The 21,415-nt window shown below is 47.2% G+C and overlaps 1 protein-coding gene across 8 annotated transcripts in view; it reads right to left on the reverse strand.

Moving 5' to 3' along the window:
• Nucleotides 1-17,399, reverse strand: part of fam49a (family with sequence similarity 49 member A) — a 37,799-nt gene extending 20,400 nt beyond the window's left edge. For 2 of the 8 annotated variants that reach the window (XM_034527301.1, XM_034527300.1), the window contains exon 1: nt 17,259-17,378. The gene's annotated coding sequence lies outside the window, so the exon portion shown is untranslated. Of the gene's footprint in view, nt 1-17,258 lie in introns of all 8 variants that reach the window. The other 6 variants (XM_034527296.1, XM_034527293.1, XM_034527297.1 and 3 more) reach the window with 5 other exon arrangements.
• Nucleotides 17,400-21,415: the final 4,016 nt, after the last annotated feature.

Genomic DNA, 21,415 nt, shown 5'->3' on the forward strand with positions numbered 1-21,415 from the left:
ACAGTAAAGTTCCAGTTGTTCTATAGTTTGCCTTTACCCACTTTACTGATGACTTTTTATCAAAAATCTCATGCAAACATTTTGTTAAAGCACCAATGCTCAACCCCACAATATCGTTAATGAGGCATTTGGTCCAAAAACATATTGTGATAATAGATTTTCTCCATATCGCCCAGCCCTAGATGAGATCATTTTAAAGGGAAGTAGATCAATGTGGATGCGTGTTTAAATGTGGAGACTACACACATGTCTTCAATGGTAAAAGTCCTCTACCTCAATGTGAAAAGCAAAGGATGGGAGTGACTAAGGAATGGGTGGGGGGGGTCTACCTCCTGCTGACCCTGAGGGTTCAAACAAGGGTTAACACTCGATGGAGGTTCAATGGGCTGGAAGACTGCAACCCTCCCGTGAGTAACTGAATGTGCACGTTTGTCACAACTCTGGAGCATGTTTCTTCCATTCTGCATGGCAACAGCTGATTAATGGATGATGGATTCAGATTCCACCCAAAACAGGATTCACACGACAGCGCACTCAAACTGTTCTTGAGCTGCGCAGCTTCACACGCTACTGGGATCACAATAGGACTTCATTATGAAACAGTACAGTTCCTCTTCACTCAATGTTTCTAGAATGTCTGTTGTTGAGTCAAGATACTGGTCTCAAGAGATGAAAGTTAAGGTACCTTGTCCCCTCGATTAAAAAATAATTATGATTAATCATTACAAACACATAGTCTAGCAATTTAATAACCACTAATAGCCTAATTTACTATACTGTCATAACCAAGGGTAGAAGTAGATATTAGAGATAAACTATGACCTTACTAACACAAGCTCTAAGCAGCTTAGAATACATCATTAAAGTCCTAATGCCCCCCAAAAATGTGAAATTAAAACAAATGTAAAACTAAAAATACAATCAGATTTTTCCTAATCATTTGAAGTGTTTGTTTTTATCCAAATAACTACTATAGAGGACAATAACTTTGTATGTTTTGTCCAAATCCCTGTTGATTTTATTTACATTCATTTGGCTATCGGCAAGTAAAACAACTCGGCCCACAATAAGTTGGTTGTGGTGAATTTCTTATTTCTTATTGGGATGATCGCAGCATTGTGGGTTTGTATTTGTAAACTAACCATTGCAGTTGGCCGTCCTCCCGACTCAACGAAAGAGAGAGAGAGAGAGAGAGAGGGAGGGAGGGAGGGGCAGAGAGAGAGGAAGGGCGAGAGGGAGGGAGAGAGACAGAGAGAGAGTGAGAGGGATAGAGAGAGAGAGGGAGGGAGAGAGGGAGGGAGAGAGAGAGAGAGAGAGGGATAGAGAGAGGCAGAGACACAGAGAGAGAGGGAGAGAGAGGGAGGGCGAGAGGGAGGGAGAGAGAGAGGGAGAGAGAGAGCGAGAGGGAGGGAGAGAGAGAGAGAGAGGGAGGGAGAGAGAGAGAGAGAGAGGGAGAGGCAGAGAGAGAGAGAGAGAGGGAGGGAGAAAGACACAGAGAGAGAGAGAGAGAGAGGGATAGAGAGAGAGAGGCAGAGACACAGAGAGAGGGAGGGAGAGAGAGAGAGGGAGAGGCAGAGAGAGAGAGAGAGGGAGGGAGAGAGGGAGAGAGAGAGAGAGGGCGAGAGGGAGGGAGAGAGACACAGAGAGAGAGAGAGAGAGGGATGGAGAGGCAGAGAGAGAGAGAGAGAGAGGCAGAGACACAGAGAGAGGGAGGGAGAGAGAGAGAGGGAGGGAGAGGCAGAGAGAGAGAGAGAGGGAGGGAGAGAGGGAGAGAGAGAGAGAGAGGGCGAGAGGGAGGGAGAGAGACACAGAGAGAGAGAGAGGGATGGAGAGGCAGAGAGAGAGAGAGAGCGTCAGAGACACAGAGACACAGAGAGAGAGAGACACAGAGACACAGACACAGAGACACAGAGAGAGAGAGACACATAGACACAGAGAGAGAGAGACACAGAGAGACAGAGACACAGAGACACAGAGACACAGAGAGACACAGAGACACAGACACAGAGACACAGAGAGAGAGAGACACAGACACAGAGAGAGAGAGACACAGAGACACAGACACACAGAGAGAGAGACACAGAGACACAGACATAGAGAGAGAGAGACACAGACACAGAGACACAGAGAGAGAGAGACACAGAGAGAGAGAGAGAGACACAGAGACACAGAGACAGAGACACAGAGACACAGAGAGAGAGAGACACAGAGAGAGAGAGACACAGAGAGAGAGACACACACACAGACACACAGACACAGAGACACAGAGAGAGAGAGACACAGACACACAGACACAGAGAGAGAGAGACACAGAGACACAGACATAGAGACACAGAGAGAGAGAGACACAGAGACACAGACATAGAGACACAGAGAGAGAGAGACACAGAGACACAGAGACACAGAGAGAGAGAGACACAGACACACAGACACAGAGAGAGAGAGACACAGACACACAGACACAGAGACACAGAGAGAGAGAGATGTGTTTGCAAGAACATTTTTGATTGAATGCCTGCAGCTGAAGCAAAATCTTCATCCTGTTTGCTCAACGCTGCCGTGTTGTGGCCTCTCCGCTTTGCCTGTGTGTGTGTGTGTGTGTGTGTGTGTGTGTCACCTCCGCTCTGTGTCCTTCATCCAGGACACAGACAGAAAGCGACAGCGATGTGACCTGTTCGCTGCGTTTTGAAGGTCCCGCCCTAACCGTCACTCTGTCTATGTTATTGGCTGAGGGCTTCACACCCCACGCCCAACGACTGACGCCCAACGACTGACGCCCAGAGACCAGCACCGCAATGTAAGAAGGACGAAGATTGAGAGGAATTATTTTTATGCAAGTCGGAAAATGGTGCACCTTATAAAATGCAGGAATTATGGTGTAAAAAGAACAAAATCCCATTATATTTTAATTATCCTTTATTTGCGCAGGGGACAATATGATTTATAATCACCATATTTAAGACTGTTTGCTTGCTTTTAACTAAGAAAAGAATGATGTGTGTCCCATACTCAATGTGAGATAAAGTGATCGCTTTAAGAGTTTGAAGCATATTCTGAGGACTATCGAGATACATTGATTATATGTAATTAAATACATTTTCATGCCTAATATAATAGGGCGAGTCAACTTCCTGTGTCTCGGTGCACACCTTTCAAACAGCCATGCTTTAAAACATTGAACATTACTGGGCTGAGTCGGAGCCCACCGTGTTGTTCATGTCAAGGAACGAAGAACTGCCAATACAAGATCAATTGATTTTTAAAAGGCGTGTGGTGCTGGTCGAACACAGTGAATCCCAGACGGAGGAAGCGGACCGCCGGCCAAATGCTTCCACACTTTGGCCGAGTCTGGGAGTTTGTCTACAAGCTACTTTGGCGAGGAGCCCGATATGGAGATCTTGAGATGCCAACGTAGCTCAGCATCCAGTGGGGAAACAATCACAGTCATAAGGGAATGAAGCAGAGACAGTATCCAGTTCACTAAATAAGTTATGTTAAGATCGGATTTGAGTTCATGCTTGCCACCATTTTGAATCGACAGAACCCACATTATGGGAAAAAGGAAAAGCTTCAGTGAAGCTATCAGATTGAAAGCAGCTATAGCAATCACTGACGTCTGTCAATCAAGCAATCCTCCCTCAGTACTGTACATTTCCTACCCTCTCCTTATGAGGGGTGCAAAGGTACACGTGAGTTTATTAAACCACGCAATTACAAATGATCACCTCTAATTAGAGGCTCCCGGCTCCTACAGCAGTTTAGAAAACAGTGGTTGACTATTACTCATATTACTCTAGCCAGTAATATTCAGGCAAAGCAATAGTTCATGTTTTCTAGAGATGCAACAACTTTCTTGGCTGATTATGGATTACGGACAGCCACTGTCCTAAATTTATATTTTATTTTACAAGATTACATTTGAACACATCATGATAACATCAGAATCTAGCTCCGCTCAATACTATTTTTTATGGATTGGAGCTTGAATGCATCGTAATAATCTCTGCTGTGGTTCACTGCCGGACCAGCCGGTCACTGTGATTATGAATTACAGTATAATAAGTCATGTGTTCTATGTTTTATATTGTCTTATTCACTCTGAAACTGAAGGACTTCTGCTTTTGATCGGCATTGCAGTTGCACAAGCATGTTTTAGAGAGCACAGTGCACTTACAATGGCTCTCTGACATTCTATTGGAGTTTGTTTATTGACCATAATGCAATGTGTGAGTGCCTCCTGCCTTTACCATCGCATGGTGAATTGAACTGTGACCCCAAGGAGTGGTGGAAGCATTGAACCCTGCTACAAATCCCTATATTTGTGTTTTCACTTTGTCAAATAGCGTCATAATGGAGGCAGCGTGTTAAGACACACTGTTTTAACAGTCCAACAGTTCCTGGGCCAGTGTGCACTCATCCAGACCTGTCCCTGTGTGTGTGTTCATGTGTGATTAGGTTACAGTTAAACCAGTGGTTCTGTTCTCGGTGGACTAAACCAGCACTTCTTATGTCTGTAAAGTCAACCCAAAGACGGACTTTGTATAAACCAAAGGAAACCAGAATCAGAACCGATGACCCAAAATAACTTCTGTTGGGAATCTCGAGGCAAGCAGAAACCAATTGTTTGAGTAGTGTGTCTGGACAGACTGCTTGTGTTTTTTTTGGTCTCGTTAGCGAGCATAATAAAGTTAGTCCTGAATCTCCACTCATGAGCCCTCACCTCCACACGTGTGAGGCGCTGACCTTTGGTCTGAGCCTGTTGAGAGCCTGATGAGTGCTGTTACTGTTCTCCTCTAACGGGGTTTCAATCTTAAAACAATGATGAAAGAAGGACCAAGGGGTGATTGAGGAGAACGGGAATAACCGATTTGACCGTAACCATGGTTACATGAAGTCAGTTTCACAACCAGAAGAGTTGTGGCTAAGATATCTATATCCTGAATGTCCTGAGTGTGAAAAGGAATTTGTCTTTAAAGGAGATGATTTCACAGCGTTATAAAATTAGATGAATTATGACCCGTTTGACTTCCTAACACTAGCTCTATGCAGCTTAGACTACATAATTTAAAACTACGAATGACAAGATTTATCAATAAAAATAACAAATGGTGAATCCATCATTTATAAACAATGCTTTATAAATGACTCATACCTAACTAATGTTTCATAGCGTGCACATCACCACTATAGATGGCTTTCACAAAGTTAAAGGAAATAGGTGATGATGATAATGAGTATTTTTTGTTAGAAATATTCTGATTGATAAACAGATAATAAGATTTCCAATTCCCTCTGACAATAATCGTGATTTTAAAATGTCATTTTGTGACTTCACAAGTGACGGCTATGTGAAAATATTAAGAACTAGGTATGTTCGATGACCAAATATCTCGATTTGGAAGATATTGTCGTGTTGACTATTGGTGGAAAATATTAACATAATGAGATTTTTGATACATAATCATCGGTAATGTGGATATAATGACTAAGTGGTAAAAGGCAAATAATAGAGCAGCTAGAACTGATGACTTCATAAAAAGACATCACTTTACTGTAATGCAGCCTTTAATACCAGGAAACGACAACACTTGTGCCTTATTATGATATCCAACATCGATATCTAGACTTGTATTACTATATCTATATAATATTGCCCGACCCTAGTCAGTAGAATTAACTGTGATACAAATCTATAACACTTCAGAATAAGTATAATCTTGGGAAAACACAAACGAAGGATGTATGCACATATGATCAACAAGTGGCATATGCCCAAGTCAGGCCGTTTAATAAATAATAAACATTCAAGCACACTTAAACAAAACTCAAACAAGATTGGCCTCGGCCTCCTGCATCCATTTTTAAAACCCTCGTGTCTTTTTTGACTAGCCAGGAAAACAGGTCTTCAGATGGGGTTAGGGGCGCTGCGTCTCCCTCAGGTTCCCTGACAGCAGGGCGTGTTGGGGGGTTGAGCTCAGCTCCATGGGAGGTTGGCAGAGTTTTGCCCTAATATGGACACGGGTGGGGGGTGGGGGGGGGGGGGGGGGGGCGGGGGGCTGCACAGCACCACCACAATGGCAGCCTTGCTTCCCTCTATTGCATCATTGACACTCTTACAGTCTACTTCACATACCAGCACAGGAGTCGGCTGTTCTGGTCCACTGGCCGCGCCCTAAGCCCTGCACACACTGAAGAGCTCTTTAGCCGCTAGGACTCGCACATCAAGCACAGCTCATTTTTAAAGTAGTCGCGTTGATCTCTGAAATGCTGAAACCGAAGCATCTCAGTCACACAGCACTGAGTCGAGTCTGTTCGGCCGGTGCAGTCAGCTGGGCCGGCTGACTACTTTTACACTTGCTCATTTACAAACTCACCACTGTCCCTACGCCACATCTGGCCTCTGGTGTGTGTGTGTCAGTGTGTGTGTGTGTGTGTGTGTGTGTGGAGAGAGGGAGGCTAATAATGGCACCAGGGGGAGGGGTCAGGGGACGTAGTAAGCAACTCAGACAGCCTTTAATGCTGAGAAAGAGAGGGTGGGATGGAGAGACGGACTGCCGAGAACAATACAAGGGGAAAAGCAATCAAGGCGAAATGCAAGTAGGAAAGTTAGGAGGGCGTTTGGTATTTGGGGAGGAGGAGGAGGCAGAGTGGCCGTCTTGCTGCGTAGAGTGGGACTCCGGGCGGAGGAATTCCTCCTACGCCTCTGCTCAATGCCACTTCTGTTCTGCCGAGCGCTGCATGTCGACAGCACAGCGGATACAAAGGGAACCATGTCTGCGTGGGACTGGGTCTTGTGTGAAGCTAGTGTCGCCGAGTGTTTGTGCGAGAGCATCAGGCAAAGAGGCAGTCTGGCACACAACACTCCGTAGAAAAATGAAATTATACTTTTGCATTTAAAGTTGATCAAACTAAGAAAGCAAGACAGAGAAGAAGCAAATCTCCCAAAATGTTGACATATTCAATAGCCTGTTCAAGCTCGGTGAAACAGAATTCCTTTACCAGCCTTTTCTTTATCTGCATGCTTGATAGTGAGCACTCGTTGTTTTCTTGTCTGAATTTCACTCAAAACCCAGATTATCAACCACAAAAATAGAGTAGCTTCATATCATCACTTTTGGGAGATTTGATTTTGAATTTAATATAATAAATATTGTCCAGAATTAAACAACTTCTTTCAACAATGAGGGTGCGTTCACACCTAACCCGTTTAGTTCTGTGTAAAAAGCTGTAAATTGAATCCTCGTGCGGACCAAACAACCGAACCGAGCGGGCTTAAAAAGGTGCGATTCCTATATAGACGCGACTCCTAACATAGTGAATTTGTGACTTCATTTATATGACCTCTTTAAACAAATCAACATGTTTATTTTCCTGGATTAATAGGTCAAAAGATGGCAGCGATCCCACAGTAAAATAACTCATGAGTTGGGGGTGGGAATCTCTAGGCAGCTCCTTATTCCTATCCGATGACCACAGTACGATTATCAAACTGAGAACATGCTCTCCAGGTCATTAATGCACAAGCAGGCGATACTAACGGCGAGTGGGGCGCAGGGTTCCATGTGAAAGCGGACCTATTTATGGCGTTCTGGCTCTGCTGCCAGGGATCAGTGCTAATCACTTCACATTGGTCTAGCACACGATGCTTGACCTTTACCGGCCGTGCCTTTGGTTTTTGTCATCAGACGAGTCCGCTGGCTTGACCGACGCCAAGATCAAGTGCACTCGCTCAGTTAGTCATGCAACGCATCCGGGCCCCCTCACACTGCTTTCACTTTGTTCACTCTGCTCTGAGTCTGCATGCTGGATGCTGCTTTCCGTCCCGTCAACATGCACTTGTTTACCAATACTACAAAGCACAGGCAGCACACAGAATGAGAGAATAGGAACTGTGACTACTGAACCTTTGAACAGTGCTATGAGAACCTTCGGAACAACAGAACATGTATGTCTGCACACAGGCAGACTAGATCATAGTTATATGTGGAAGTTTCACCCCGTATGCAAAACAAAAACTAATTTCTTGCAACACCCTTTGCACCTCCAAATAACGCTGCAGTCAAACTTCCAGGACTACAAATCAGCATTAATCATCACAATCCCAACACACGGTCTTCAGGATCAGAGTTTCGGACATTGCTTTGCAACACACACACACACACACACACACACACACACACACACACACACACACACACACACACACACACACACACACACACACACACACACACACACACACACACACACACACACACACACACACACACACACACACACACGGTGCACAGCGCCACTGGTTTTCCTCACAAAAGCAAGACGGCTGTCTTCTTAAACATCATAATATTTCTGCTCTTACAGACGTGGCTTGTCGTGAACAATAAACAGCTGTAAATCTCTGGATTCCAGCACCAGTAAGTGCTGCTGAATTGCACCAAAAAAAAGAAGCCAGTCAAGAGGCCAAGATCCTTCTGCCAGCTGTGGAGATGCAAAACAACAGGTGGCGTGGCAGCACACCGTCAGCTCTCTAATCTCTGTCAAGGTTAAATATTGGGTTTTATACATTCAGCTCGTGGTGCACTCTATAGCAGTTTAAAATCCACACCCGCTTGACCCCTTTAAAACAAGGATCCGTCACGCCATTAATATCTATGCGTGACTAAATTGTTTGCAAGAGCGCAAAGTTCTTCACAGATTCTTAATTTTGCTTTCTATGTGCACCAGACTGATGCTAACATTATTTAAGTTAGTTACAACAAAGTCAATTAATAATTATGTCAAACAATAGGCTATCTTAATATCCACCAAAATCATTGTGATTAGGATTTCTGCCATAATGGAGCGGTCCAGGTGCCCTCTGTGATGCCTATTAAATATGCTTTCTAACCTACAGAGGTGGCAGCAGCATCGTGCCAGAGAAAGTGTTATGTGCAGCTTGGAACACAGGACCCAAACGCCGTCAACGATGGAAAAGCAACTTTTATTGCTAAACAGGATTCCAAAACAGGATTCCAAAAAACCAGGATACAAAACATGCACACAAGATCTTCCACGATCTAGACAAGACGAACCGACAAAGGGGAATGACATGAACAGGACTTAAATACAGAGGGCTGGTGCAGGTGATTGGACACAGGAGGAAACAATCAGGAACAGGGCAGACAATCACAGGGACAGGAAGTGAAGAGAAACAGAGGACACGAGAGACAAGGACTTCAAAATAAGACAGGAAACACGAAACAACACAGATCCTGACATAACCCCCCCCTCAAGGGGCGGATTCCAGACGACCCAACACAGTCCCCCAGGGTGGGTGGAGGGGAGCCGGAGGCGGGACCAAAAGCCTGGCAGAAGAAGTCCGGGGGACGGGCCGGAGGACGACCACCAGGAGGACTGACCTGCTCCGGAGGACGGGCAGGAGGACGGCCACCAGGAGGACTGACCTGCTCCGGGGGACGGACAGAAGGGCGACCACCAGGCGGACGGAAGGGCTCTGGGGGACGGACAGGAGGATGGCCACCAGGCACATAGACCTGCTCCGGGGGACGGGCAGAAGGACGGTCACCAGACGGACAGACGGACTCCGGAAAACCGGGCTCAGGGGAACCGGGCTCTGGAGCCGTAGGTCGTGTCAAAGGAAGCGGCCAGGGTGGCGACCGAACACAGGGAGCCTGAGTCGGCCGGGGCGGCGATGTGACCCGGGGAACTGGGGTCTGCCGGGGCGGCGACGTGACCCGGGGAATCGGGGTCTGCCGGGGCGGCGACAGGACAAGGGGAGCCGGGGAGGCGACGGGACACAAGGAGCCGGGGTCGGCCGGGGCGCCGACGGGACACGAGGAGCTGGGATCGGCCGAGGCGCCGACGGGACACGAGGAGCTGGGGTCGGCCGAGGCGCCGACGGGACACGAGGAGCTGGGGTCGGCCGGGGCGCCGACGGGACACGAGGAGCTGGGGTCGGCCGGGGCGCCGACGGGACACGAGGAGCTGGGGTCGGCCGGGGCGCCGACGGGACACGAGGAGCTGGGATCGGCCGGGGCGCCGACAGGACACGGGGAGCTGGAGTCGGCCGGGGCGCCGACGGGACACGAGGAGCTGGGATCGGCCGGGGCGCCGACGGGACACGGGGAGCTGGAGTCGGCCGGGGCGACGACGGGACAGCAGGAGCTGGGGTCGGCCGGGGCGCCGACGGGACACGAGGAGCGGGGGTCGGCCGAGGCGCCGACGGGACACGAGGAGCGGGGGTCGGCCGGGGCGCCGACAGGACACGAGGAGCGGGGGTCGGCCGGGGCGCCGACAGGACACGAGGAGCTGGGGTCGGCCGGGGCGCCGACAGAACACAGGGAGCTGGGGTCGGCCGGGGCGCCGACGGGACACGAGGAGCTGGGATCGGCCGGGGCGCCGACAGGACACGAGGAGCGGGGGTCGGCCGGGGCGCCGACAGGACACGGGGAGCTGGAGTCGGCCGGGGCGCCGACAGGACACGAGGAGCTGGGATTGGCCGAGGCGCCGACGGGACATGGGGAGCTGGAGTCGGCCGGGGCGACGACGGGACACGGGGAGCTGGACTCGGCTGGGGCGCCGACGGAACACGGAACTGCGGCGTGGACTGTGGCGCAGCGTCGGCAGGAACCGGCATTGACTGCGGCGCAGCGTCTGCAGGAACCGGCGTAGACTGCGGCCGAAGCAGGACCATGTCTAACGCTCGGAGGGACTCCATCATGTCCCGGAAAGCGTCCTGGGATAAGGCAAAGGAAGCAAGGGCCGGCCGGAAGTCCAATAGGTCCCAGGAAGTTGGGGTTGGCCGGAACACGGAGGCGGCAACAGGAACGGGCGAGGGCTGCAGCACGGAGGCGACTGCGGGAACCGGAGTAGTCTGCGGCACAGAGGCGGCAGCCGGAACCCTCCAACGACGCGGTCCAGAGGTTTGCGCCCCCCACTCCGGGGCTGGGCCTGGGTGACCTCTGCCCCTGGGGCTACGAGGCCCCCCATAAGCCAAACGGGTCCCGTTGAAGGGGTCTGGTGCCGAGACCCTATGGGGGTTGTAGTTCCCCTTCTGGAGGCTACGAGGGCCCCCATAGGCCAAGCGGGTCCCTTCGAAGGGGTTTGGTGCCGAGACCCTATGGGGGTTGTAGTTCCCTTTCTGGAGGCTACGAGGGCCCCCATAGGCCAAGCGGGTCCCTTCGAAGGGGTTGTAGGCTGGGTCCATTCTTGGTCGGTTCGTTCTGTTATGTGCAGCTTGGAACACAGGACCCAAACGCCGTCAACGATGGAAAAGCAACTTTTATTGCTAAACAGGATTCCAAAACAGGATTCCAAAAAACCAGGATACAAAACATGCACACAAGATCTTCCACGATCTAGACAAGACGAACCGACAAAGGGGAATGACATGAACAGGACTTAAATACAGAGGGCTGGTGCAGGTGATTGGACACAGGAGGAAACAATCAGGAACAGGGCAGACAATCACAGGGACAGGAAGTGAAGAGAAACAGAGGACACGAGAGACAAGGACTTCAAAATAAGACAGGAAACACGAAACAACACAGATCCTGACAGAAAGAGAAGCGGCTTGCAGGTAATTTCACTTCATAAACCATAAAGAGAGACAGCGGAAGTGGTTAGCGCTTGTTAAAATATTAGTAGACTCTGTAAACAGAAATATGACCAACGTTTCCAACTGGTATTGTCTGTGCAGCATAAACATGCTCACTAAGTGATAAGTGACAAAGAGTCAAAGGATGGTACTAATTCAATCTGTGTAACTCTTGTAGTTTCATAACTTTCAACCGGCTTTGTACAGGAACATGTTTTCCGAAGCTTTCCAATTTCTGTGGCCTAGAAAGCACGACGCTCTGGGCCTTTGTGCATTAATAAACCAAAGCAAAGAAGCCGCTTGTTCAAAGTAGTTTGCATGAAATCGATGAGACAGATGGTGTGCATTTTAAATGACCCAGTCGTACAGCACTCAGGTTTCACCAACAACAGGTTACTTATCTGACATGATGCAGCATGAGACCATACAAGGCTCATAAGGCCAAAATTAAAGTTAGAGAATTGGGACTTGAATATTCAAAGCAGCCACTGGGAAATAAATTAATAAAGAAACCATCCCATAGTTAAGAAACTACCTTAAACATTGCCGTGCATGTTATAAAAGAGGATTTGAATCCCACTTATTTAGTTCACAAAACCCAAGAAAATCAGATTCCTATGATAAAACAAACTTAAATGGTTTCTGTGGAGAGTCGTTTGTTCCACGAGCAAACATTACGAGGAAGCAAAGACAAACATAGTAGCAGTAATACTGGAGCACTTGAGGGGTAATAAAGCTAACGGGACCGTCAGCTAGCAGCACAGCAGCAGCCCGCGAGCACACAGACGTACAGAGAACTGTTGTTCCCCGCTGACAGGAAGCGAGTGTACAGAGTGAAACGTGAGCGGCGAGTGTACGGGGTCATGAAGCAGCGCCGCGCCACACACACTTATTCTCACAGGCGGACAGACAGACAGACAGACAAAGAGGCAGGCAGACGGGTGGTTTTAGGGTAAAACGGGAACTGGGCGCAGACAGAGATTTGGCGTGGTGTTTTCCTGCGACACAGGTTGGCTACACACACATATACAATGTCCTGACTAATAAACACAGCAGGGGGTCGAGGCCGGCGGACAATGAATACAACTATTGGAGACTTTTTACTGAAGGACATTTTTTCTGGTGAACATTGAGTGCCGGTGGCTTAAGTGTTAATACACTTTAAGCTTTTAAGAGATAAGCTGTTCCAACAGCTGAGATTTATTAATCCTGCTTTGGTAAATTGTGGGAATGAAAAGGCTCCTTGTGTAAGTGGGTACACGATTACAGCTAAAATGATAGTCCTGAGTCATCTGCCTTTTCTTCACCAAAACGTGGAGCATTCAAATGTCCCAAGAAGCCGTGAAAGTTGGGCAGTAAGCCAGCATGCGAGGTTGAGAACTGGAAACTGACCACTTACAAGCTATTGTTTGTTTTCTTACTGTGTAATGTTAAAATATCTTAAAATGTCTGATTATTGATAGTGATTACTAATCATCAAGCCCTTATGCACACTTAATTCTTAAAAATCAGGGTAATCCTCCTGAGCATCAATACTGCCTTCCACAGAGTCCTGGGGCCATATTAGCAATAAACAATGAGGTCCATTGTCATTAGTCCACCCAGAAACAGTCCGACTAACTTTAACCTGAACAGACGTCCTGTCAGAACAGGGCTCTTATTGACAGGTCTACACTGACTGGCCCTCTTGAGTGAAAATGAAAAGCCCTTATATGGTTGTAGTGATAAGAGTAAATAATTGTATGACCGTAATCTTTTTTTTTCTTCTTCTTGTTAACTCTCTCTTTCATTTTTTTTTACTCTCACACACAGTCTGTTAGCTGAGCAGCCAGTGAGAAGTCTGTTGTGTATTCTATTCCAGCCCAGATGGCAGCGTTGGCTGAGTCAGCGGAGGCTGGTGGTCCACACTAAACTGGATGATTAGTCGTTGACAACAGGAGAAGAGCTACGAGTTGTTCCGTCTGAATGGAATAATGATTTAAAGTGTAATGAGAGTGGTCAGCTTCTCCTGAAAGGGTGAGCACAACGTAGCCGTGAACAAAGTCGAGATGAACAAGGCCCCACACATTGCATCCGAGTCACTCTATTTGTCCAGGCCTTACCTGCTAACAGTTGCCCTAAAAACTGGAAACAGTTAGCTTGCAAATAACAGTTGTTGCTTACGATTTGTTTTCTCTTGATACAACAGAGTTCTCACTCTTCTGTTGAATGAACACAGGAGGAGGAACTATAATCGGACACAAGTGTGACCGAATGTGGCAGGTATGGCCTTGCCACTCTGCAGACTAACCACAGCTGGCAACAAGAGTGAAATAATGATACAAGAAGGATTCACACTGCTCGGTCAGCTAAAACCTCAAATCAGATATTAGACTTGGCACAATGTGCAGTGCCGGAAGGAAATCCTTTGGAAATTCTCGTATAGAGTCACAAAGCCACTTGTGATTCATAGTTGGACTCACTCTTGCTGCTGCAAGCATTTGGGAGTAAGAGAACAGCCTAACTGCAAATCTCACATTACCGTAGTTGTTATCTGGCCTGGGGAGATGTTAAAGCAGCACTTCTCAGTAGCTGGATGCCTATTTGTAATAAGACTGTAATGCGGTCATCATGTCTCAACCATCAGAATGTAAAGAAGGTTAGCGCCAGCATGCTAACCAAGTGGATACACTGTTTCTTTGATTGTAACAATCCAAGATAGATATTAGTGTGGTGTTGCAGTGGTGAAGCGTTACACCTATATACCTGTGCCTTATAAGCTGGTTATGGTTTACACATTCCTTTCTTAGTGTATTTTCTGCAGAAGTTGTGCCGATGCTCGTTTTGTGGAAGCCGAGCAGTGCCAGATAAGTACAAGTGAAACGCTGTGATGCAACACAAAGACTTTCCCCAGTGCTTGCATCAGGCAACCTGTAATGCAACGAAAAAACCACAATGTGAAAAAATAGCAGTGTTTGAGAAGGTGTGCGATGCCATATCCTGTTTTTCTGTCAGACGCAAACACTGAGCAGCAAGAGAACAAAACTACAAGACATCAAACTGCAATCCAACAGCTACTGACACACACACACACACACACACACACACACACGTCAAGTCTGACATGTCCTTTGTTCTTTTCAGAGTCATTTGCTGCACCACATCGCTTCATCTGACACTTTAGCATGGTTCACACGGGCCAAGCAGTACCCAACGTAAACTGATTAGTCAGTTTACATTAGCCGTACACTTGAAACAAAGAATTATCAGGTGAGTGTAGTAATCATTGCCAAACCCAGTCTGATGGGACATGAGCTCCATCACCGGGATGATCCAAGGCGATGCATTGGCTCGTCACTAACACAATATTCTTATTCTTAGGTTTGAAATCATCCATTTGAATATCTCAAAGACTGACAGTGCTAAATGGGGGGACCACTTCAACATATGGCCTGAGGTAGTCTGTCATAGCCGCTAACAGTGCGGTGCGTCTCTTGCTGACCAGATATTTGAAAGCTAAAGTCTGACACCTGTATAGTCAAACAGAACTACACATCATATGTGATTGCTGCTTAGAGTTGACTTGGCTTTTTTCTTTTGGGGCTCTACGAAGCTCTACATGCCCTAACCTGTCTCCACATTGTTTGAGTGAATACTGAGGCACGCAGCTAGACTAGGCCATGCAAAGAACATGCAAAGCATTTCAAACTCTTCCATGAGAGATCTGGTTCATCCACAACAGCCATTGTCCAGTATGTTTAAGTTACAGAATTCAAGCAGCATTCCAGAAATGCTGTAATCCCAGGCAGGCAGGCATACCGACACAAAACACACATGTGCACACACACACACACACACACGTGCACACACACACACACACACACACACACACACACACACACACACACACACACACACACACACACACACACACACACACACACACACACAGTTGTTGAGGAGTGCAGCTGTTGCTGTATGTCTCAAACAAAAGAGCGCCATTTCAGTGCCTTTAGTGCGACAATAAAGCACATTCCTCAGAACCACCAACATTTGGGATCTCAAGCAAACTTAAAATGTGAAGCCGGCAACAAATATGTGATTAAATATAAGTCCTGACCCTTTTCCAAGACCCCTTACATTAGCTAGTTAACTGGACTCCTGAGTCATGACTGAATTGCTTTCTTCAGGAATCAATTCCAACCATAGAACTGTACCAACCATGTACCCACCATGTGTACCCACCATGTACCAACAATGTGTACCAACCATGTACCAACCATGTGTACCAAACCATGTACCCACCATGTGTACCCACCATGTACCAACGATGTGTACCAACCATGTACTCACCATGTGTACCAACCATGTACCCACCATGTGTACCAACCATGTGTACCAACAATGTGTAGCAACCATGTACCCACCATGTGTACCAACCATGTACCAACCATGTGTACCAACCATGTGTACCAACAATGTGTAGCAACCATGTACCCACCATGTGTACCAACCATGTGTACCAACAATGTGTACCAACCATGTACTCACCATGTGTACCAACCATGTACCCACCATGTGTACCAACCATGTGTACCAACAATGTGTAGCAACCATGTAGCAACCATGTACCCACCATGTGTACCAACCATGTACCAACCATGTGTACCAACCATGTACCAACCATGTGTACCAACCATGTGTACCAACCATGTACCAACCATGTGTACCAACCATGTGTACCAACCATGTGTACCCCCCCCCCCCCCCCCCCCCCATCACACAGTGAACGTTGCTGGGTAACGTTACCACCACCTCAGCACTGCAGTGACTCATAATACTGAACCATGGACAATGATGTATTGCTGTTATTTGATATAATGACGTGTGTACTACAATGATATCCCACGGGGCAAAGAAAAGTCACCCATGGACTCGTGTCAAGAAAAGAGAAAGAAGCAGCTGCTGTTGTCGGGCATTTACAACCCAGACCATAAAAACAGTCCACTCTGCGAGGATAAAAGATCTCTTAGATTGGTGAAACCATTTAAAACAATGAGACATTAGAGGAGCAGAAAGGACCCAGACTGTGTCCATCTGCCCGTTGTTTAACACCACATCGATGTTCGTGGTTGACTACTGTTAGTCTACCCAGTGGTATGAATGCGGATGGAAAGAGTTGTTAAACTGTTATAACTTGAAGCAAACCGTTGTCTCAAAGTATTTCCCGTCACCCACACGCTCATCCACTCCTTCTTTCAGGCGATTGGGGGTCGAAATAAAGCAATACAACGGGGAAACTCAAATGAAATGTGGCTCCAATACGCTACTTACAAGCTAAGTTCGCTGGCTAGCCCCGGACCGCCTGCTAGCCGGGGGCACCGCCGCCAAGCAGCCCCGCAAAGAACACATCCTCAATTAAAAAGTCAGAGCCTAGATAGGGCGCAGGTAGTGCTTAATAGGAGTATTGCACACCGTTTAACACCCCCACGGGGCTCATTTCAGAGCCCCAAAGAGCGGCTCGTTTGAGCTAGCATGGCTAGCGCGTCCTCCCCGGCATCTCTTCCCATGTGAACTCGTTTTGACAGTCACTGATTTGACGGGGAGACAAAACTTGGCACGACACCAGGGGAAACTAACTGGCGAAACAACGAACGGAAGTTGGTTTAGCACTAACACGTACCTGTGTGTCCTTGAGGTGGTACTCTCGAGGATGTAACGTGGTCTCGACTGTACTTTCACCGACCTTGGCAGCTCTCGGTCCCCAGCAGCGACAGACAACAACACGCTCCGCGCAGAGCCCTCCCTCTGCCACCGCGCTCACGCAGGGGGGAAAAGTCCGCGCTCAAGCCCCGCCCATTCGCTTTTGTAATTGGTCAATATTAGGGACAGTGCGAAGAGAGCCAATTACATCCACAAATGTTTTTAATTTCTTTGCCCACTACTAATGCAGCACATTATTTCTCATCTGCAGTGCGTTGACATTTTTTATTTACATTTATTTAAATTAATTTAAAAATCTCCTTTACAAGAGTGTCCTGTCCAAGAGAGCAGTAGAACATTAAACAAAGTTTCAGACATACAAAATAAAACAGTGGCAGACAATAAAAATATGTCTTCAACTTCAAACCCATATTGAAAGCGCATGATGAAAACACTTAACATTTATGAAACTGTATCTGTGGTAATATTCCAGGGCTTTAATTCCAGAATATCCTTATTCTTTAATAATGATAACACGTATGTCAGTATAATGCTTTACCACCTTTAATGCTATTTACAAATTGTAATTTCTTTATTGATTCCTGTTAGTTACATTTCAATCTTAGCCCTGCCAGAGTGTATAATATTATATGAATCTAGTGAGGTGTGGAGCTGAAACGATTGTTTTTGAGATCATTTGTCAGTCAATCGAAAAATGTATTACCAAAAACATTGATTAGTTGGGTTAAAGGTCCAACTTCTCAAATGTGAGGATTCATTTTTTTTCTTTTCTTTGTCATGCATGAGAGTAAGCTATTTATGTTATCAAACCAAAATGCTTTTCTGTTGACCTTCTAACATTCATAACCGGGTCAGGGGTTCAGATCGCAAACTGGAGCACATCACAGTCCACTTCCTGCTTGCAGCGGCTGGCCTTAGCCAGCATTAGGATTTAAGGATGAAGTCAAAGGCATGTTTGAAAATTGAAAAGAGGGGGGGCTTTCATACTGGGCCCTGAGGGGCTGCAATGCAAAGCAACAAAAACACATACACACACACACACACACACACACACACACGCACACACACACAGACACACACACACATCCTTCAAGAATGTCAAGGCTCTACAAAGAAAACATACAGTCTTTTCAGAGCAAGGCCTCATGTAGCTCGCTGGTGCTATTTCCGTAAGCGTTGCCATACCAGGTTGCCACGACGCACGCTGGAGCCTTGAGTCTGCGGCTGTGTGAAAGGGTTGGAGCTCATTGTTGTCAGCAGTGCGGTTGAAGGTATGTGCAGGGTAAACACACCTCCACGGGCCTGTAAGGGCCAGTTAGGTGAGATGATGGGGGTCAGAGTACACCCACGGCATGCACTACTATAACTGCTGGTTGTCACAAAGTTAGGTTTCCTGGACGCACACCCACACACAGCAAGGTGCAGGTGGTGTGTTTATTGCGGCAGTTATGCTACACATTATAATCATGTTGTGAAGTTATGAAAACGACACATCTAATCGTATGCTGAAAGTAGGTCAGTGAAACTGTGTGTTTCACTGCTGTAGTTCCTCAGGGGGTAGACATTAAAGAGTTACAACCATAGCAAATACTCAAAGACAGGACTCTAAACGTGTAATGACAGAAATGTGTGAGATGAGGAAGACATCTTTACTATCTTGTCTGTCCAACAGGTCAACTTAGGACACGAGAACCCAAAGTGCATATAGTTCACTGAAGGTTTGGGTCCAGCTGTTTATGACACGGTTAATATCAGCTGAAGAGTCGCTAAACAGCACAGTGACTCTAATGCTTCCCTCGGGAAGCATTAGAGTCACACATCATGCCTAAATACTGGGAGCCATGCAGACTGTCCGACTGAGTAAAATTATTCAAAGGTGACACCTGGTGGCGATTGCTTGTCTTGTTGCCATACCTACAGTGCAGGAGTGCACACTGTTACCATCTAAAACTCCCTCTCTGTGTTCACACTGTGAAGAAAATGGCGGATAACACAAGTACAATTAACCATAATATATTTGTTTACTTCTCTTCTCCAGTTGTCTACTTATATTTCAAAGCTGAAATGATTTGGCAACATAAACAATGTATTGTGTATTCTGTTTGCTTGTATTAAAGGGTCAGTGTGTAGGATGTGTCCACATCTAATGGTGAGGCCAGGCGTGTAGGAGAACTACTGTGACATGACAACGCTACGAGCTCCATCTAGATCCAGTGTTGGTTTTGTCCGTTCTGTCAGTAGATCCCAATAAATGACACACACTTTTCCTTGAAATAAAACATCAAAATCCCATGCTGTTAATGGCTGTAAACAAGGCAACACATATACACACCATACAATAGTTGTATTCAAGGAAAACTGCGACAACGAAACCACAACCAAAAAGAGCAAAGAGGATGGACTTCAAACAAAGAAGTCATGTTCAAGGTGTCCCAGTGAAGAATAGCTGGGACACATCCACCGGTCTCTCCTCGCAGCAGAGAACCACTGCTGAGTCCCCACTAGGGGGCAGTAGCTCGCCACACTGCTGACTCAGCTGCCTCAAGCTGTTTCTGCACCGATGTCAACTGCTTTTATTTTGAAGTGCATCCTCTTTCCTTCAGTGGACAACAGCTAATCCATCTGTCTCCAGGTGGAAGCTATGCAGTCTTTAAATTCCAACTGCTCTGAGCTGCTCATCCAGTCCTTCCTTCTCTTTATGCCATACTTTATGCTTGATGATCCAATAAACACAGGGCAGCACCTGTAGGCGGAGTTTGTGAGCAGTCGTCCACTGTATTATAGGATCATAAGTGCTTGATGTCCTATCATGTTAGCTGTGTAACAAAAGGACAACAATCTATATCTTCACAGAGTGGTTTTATTAATGCCTGTGACTGCCATGCAGTGGGTTATTGGTAGGTAGATTAGGAAGGGGGAGTCCAGAAGTCTACGGCTTGTTGGAAGCCGGTATGTGGCTCCGAGCAAGGACACCCACACCTTGGGTATTGTGCTCACTAATCTAGTCCCAGAGCGAGGGGCCGAGGATGAGCTTACCATGGTGACAGAATGCGATGGCTGCTGTTTTTGGAGAGTTGACTTCAGATGCATATGGAGAGAAAAAGAATACATACAGCGATATTAACATTCATGCCCCGGAGGTGAAAACAAGCACAAAGACCAATGCCATGTTGGCGCTCCCTTCTCTGTTTGCCCTTGGTGTCGGGCAGCCAGAACAACTCTCTCATCTCCTGGTGTCCATACTTGGCAGGATGCCGACGGCTGCATGGACTGTTTGACAGCACACTTAACAAAACACACACAGACAAGAAGTATATGTTATATATAGACCTACAGTGTGTTTAAGCTTGTTAATGGGTTGGATTTCCCCGTTTTTAAGGCTTTGGTTTAGAACAGAGGCCAAGAAAATGTGAGGTGGTATGTCAACATTTACATTTCTTTGCGGGTCAGAACAGCTGTGACCACCACGGATTCTAAATGCCACCGCCGCTGTTTGATGACAAGGATTTCCTGCTGCCCAGCCGACCAGGAGCGTTGAAGGGCCACTTCCTCACAACGTCCACGTGCCGAGGAGCATCCAAATGTCCAGGCGGTGGAAACCCGCAGGTGCTGCAAGTTGAGCGGAGAGGACAGGATGACGACAGGGAGGCCATCTTTCTTCCGCTTGGTAACGGTCTGGTGGCACTCGACTAAACCGCTCCCCCTTGTTTGAACTTTCAGTTTGTGAAAAGCAGCACAGGGAGGGATGTGTCTGCTTAAAAAAAAGATGAAACCTCACTGTAGTGCCTTCGTCTCTTTTCACAGGGCCCAGGCTGCGCACAGCTGCCCGGTTTTTGACGTTGCTGCCATCCGGTCTGCCTACAAGTTCAGGAAAAACACCACAAGCTTCACAGTGCATCGCCAAGCTCACAGCTATTCAAGGGCCTCCCACCGCTCTGCAACACCCATGAGCCTCGAGGGGTTGTCATGCTAACTGGCGTGTGTTCCACACACACAGACACACACACACACACACACATACACACAGACACACAAACACACACACACACAGACACACTCCACACACACAGACACACACACACACACAGACACAGACACACACACACACACGTACAC

The sequence above is a fragment of the Cyclopterus lumpus genome, chromosome 24, assembly GCF_009769545.1.
Source record: "Cyclopterus lumpus isolate fCycLum1 chromosome 24, fCycLum1.pri, whole genome shotgun sequence".
NCBI lineage: Eukaryota > Metazoa > Chordata > Actinopteri > Perciformes > Cyclopteridae > Cyclopterus > Cyclopterus lumpus.